This window comes from Hippichthys cyanospilos, chromosome 16 (assembly GCF_059441005.1).
Source record: "Hippichthys cyanospilos isolate Australia breed blue-spotted pipefish chromosome 16, RoL_Hcya_1.0, whole genome shotgun sequence".
NCBI classification, from domain to species: Eukaryota; Metazoa; Chordata; class Actinopteri; order Syngnathiformes; family Syngnathidae; genus Hippichthys; species Hippichthys cyanospilos.
In genome coordinates this window covers 8,910,571-8,914,255 of record NC_142384.1, presented here as the reverse complement: position 1 = coordinate 8,914,255, position 3,685 = coordinate 8,910,571, and positions in this window count along the sequence as shown.

The window sequence follows — 3,685 nt, the reverse complement described above, 5'->3', positions numbered from 1 at the left end:
GATAAGGTCTCATAAAATTGATAAGAAGCAGCAGTTGGCGTCTTTTTTTTTTTTTAATCAGAATTGTTGTTATACCTGCTTCTACGTGAGCACAGCTGCAGCAGGAGGAACATTAGCAAAACTCACAGTATATTCAAAAATACATTCCGTGAATATTTACGGTTACATTCCAATGAAAATAGTTTTATTTGTATGATTGTCACATCATCGTAATACAGCGCACGTGTTTTTAGTGCTGACGAATCAAATCCTGTATTAACGCAAGTGATTGAAAAAAAGCATTAGTAAACAATCATTTCGGCACATGCACACACACAGACACGCATGACGAGACAGATAAGATTGTAAGAATGGGCGGAGCCAAATGTACCGTAGCGCGAATGTTCTCTGTGTAAAAATTCAAGGAACTGACTGAAAAGTTTGAGAAGTGTGAGTCACTTGCTGCGGTGCCTCAGGAAACCCTTCACGCATTACTCACGCCACCACACATCCTCGCCATATTCTTCACTCTATAGTCACAATCTGATACACGGTGAAATTAGTAGTTGAATAAGCAGAATTTTTTGTTGTAATACAAGGTGCTAGCTTAGCGCTGTGAAGGCGAATACAAACCAGCATAGTTAACTTTGCAAATAATAATAAAAATTTGCGATAGTCTGGGACATGACTTTAAAAAACATGCCCGGATGTTTTAAAATCAGAGCAGCATGAACACATTTTCAAAATAACACTAACTCACTAACTCACTCATAGAATACTGCACCAACACAACAGTAACATGACAGATTGCATTGACTAGTGGATAGTGCCCCCCGGTGGCAATTAAAATAGCAGTTCAAATGCAAAATCAACAGTTCAATAGCATCTTTGTCCGTATCCCTTTGTTTATCACAAGATTGCCCCCCTGGTGGTTTGTAAAAAAACGCAGCTGGGACACAGAAGACTATAAGCTGCAGGGTTCAAAGCATGAGAAAATGATAGTGGTTTATAGTCTGAAATTCATGGTAACTAGCCTTTATTGCACATGTAGCTGACCAGCGACTGCCACTAGTCAAACATGTTGACGCCCGACCTATTGCGACTTGTACCATGGCCAAGCCAACTGGTTCACACGCTCCTGATTGGACGCTTGTGTGTGTGTGTTTTCATTTGGATTTTTTTTTTTTTTTTTTTTGCTTTTGTTTGCTAATGAAAGGACATCACTTTTTTTCCTATAAAAGAAACTACCTCTGAAATAGCCTTGTGAGTGAACTTATGAGTGATTCATTCATCAGTACTCGGTGTGCGCGTGTGTTTCAGCAGGCTTTTGTTTCATCCACATGCATTCGTCAAATGAAACCTCATAGCGCTGCCGACAGGATAGAATTGCGCTAACATTACCTCAATCCATGCAGCATTCACAAAATACACTAGTGCACTGGTGTCAAACTCAAGGCCCGGGGGCCAGATCTGGCCCGCCACATCATTTCACGCGGCCCGCGAAACGCCCATTCCAATTCAAGTTTCCGGTCAAAATATCACATTTGTAAGTCAATTTGAAATTGCAAGCGCATTTTTTCCCTCACCCTCTCTCTGATTTCAAAACTAGTTGGAAGTGTGACAAATACACCCAAAATGTATTTTATCACAGTCATCCCGGCCCTCTGACAGAAACTGTAACTGTAATCCATTTTGGGATTTCTGTAAAAACATAGTTTCGATTGTTTTCATAATCTCCATTCTCCATTTTCACAATGGGGGACATAACCCCGATTTTATGAAAATGCATCACACAAATATAAATAGGTAGTTGACTTCAACCCCTGTTTTGGCAGACTGAATGGAGGGAGTAGGAGGTGACACACTCGACAAGACCCCCTGAGAGGAAAACACTTTGCTTCCAGATGATGATGGTGATGATGGCGTTCCCTTAAAGTGAGTCTCTCTTGCCACTAGTTTACTGGCATCACGTTTAGTCACTGAGACGTCAACTTATATCCCTTCATTGTCTAGCACCAGGTGGCCTAAAGTGATTTTGAAAGTTCACAATAGAATGAATGACGTATAGGAAAACCTGCTTTTTAAAACAAAATATTTCGGGGCGAAACTATCGTGGCGTTTTATGATTCCGGTTGCACAGCTTGAAATGGTAAAAATGGAGAGCAAAACGGTGTATTAAAATGTGCAAAGAGAAAAGTTAAATTCATTCATGTGAGTTGATTCTGATCGTAGCTTTACTACTGTTGTATTCTGACTAGAGCTGACAAAGTTAAAGCGTTAACTTTGGCGATGAAAGTCATTTTTATGAAGTGTTAAAAAAAATCAACTCATTAAACATTGTTCCTATTACTTTACTGAACTCTGCTAATTTTACAACTAAAGCTACGCTAATGGCCGTTTACATCTTTTTTCTTTATGAAGTTGCTTCCTGGCTCAAAAGAAAAAAAAAAGATGCTACTGATCTAAATATGTGTAAAACATTCTTAGACAATAGTTGTTAAAAAAATAATTTAATCATGGAAATTCTAGTAAATGAGAAATAAAACATTGTAAGCGGAACTGAACATTATAATTTATTGTCAATATCTTAAATTTTTGTAATTACTACCGCTATTTTTAGTAATGTATTTACTACTGCTAGAAATATGAGTTATATGAGGTTCAAGATGAATTAGTTTATAGTAAAAATTTGTGTAAAGTTTTCATTAATTTGTATCACATATTGAATGAGTTTCAAGTGAATCTTCTGAAATAAATGAGAATTTCCATACGTAACTAAAACGGAAACACATCCACTGGAATAAAGCTATTTTGAATATACAGTAGAAATCAGCGTAGTTTCATTGAATTTGTAGAGCAGAATGAACGAGTTTCGCTTTTTAAATGGAACTTGAAATAAATGTCGTTTTCCATGATACTAAAATGAATTGAAATGTGCAGCTGAACGCAAACAATTTTTCAACTACAAGCAATTTCTCCCTTATGCAGCTTTGCTGATTTCATTATTTCTTTCTCATACTTAACATCAAAGACGCAAGCCGTTATCAACTCTCGTGACCCGACAGAAGTTTGCATTTCCCCGGAAAATATTCTCGCAAGACAGCATTTTTCCAGGGGGTTGTTTTGCTTGTTTCAAACGGTTCCTTGTTTTAACGCCAGTCATCCATTTCAGATATCTATATTCAAAGCTCTCTTTTTTTTTTTCTCTCTCTCTTTTTAAAAATATGATCTCATGAATTGTTGTTATCTGAACGCAAATTCCTGCTAATCCAGATAACCTTGCTCGGAAGCGCCATCCGATGTCCACACCTTCCAGTAACCTCCCCGTCTGTCCTGTCATTCATTTGCCTAAACAACCGTTTTCTTTAGCTAAGCCACGCTGACAGCGCACCTCCAAATAAAAAACCTGCATTTAAAAACAAAACAACAAGCAAAAACCTGTTTGACACTATGCCCCGCTTAGCAAATGCCTCTTTTTGTGGGAAGGAATACAGTTTTCCATGACGTACGCACACATGAGCTCATGGGCAGTTGAGTGTAAACGCTCGCAGCTCCAGTTTGAAACTTTCAATGGTAGGGATTCAAATGTTGTGCTAAGCCAACGCTTTATTGTTATTCATTATTTATTATTCATTACTGATGTATTTGTAAGCAATTTTAAACAATATGATTGAAATCAGTGGGTCTCAAATGGGGGTACTTGAAG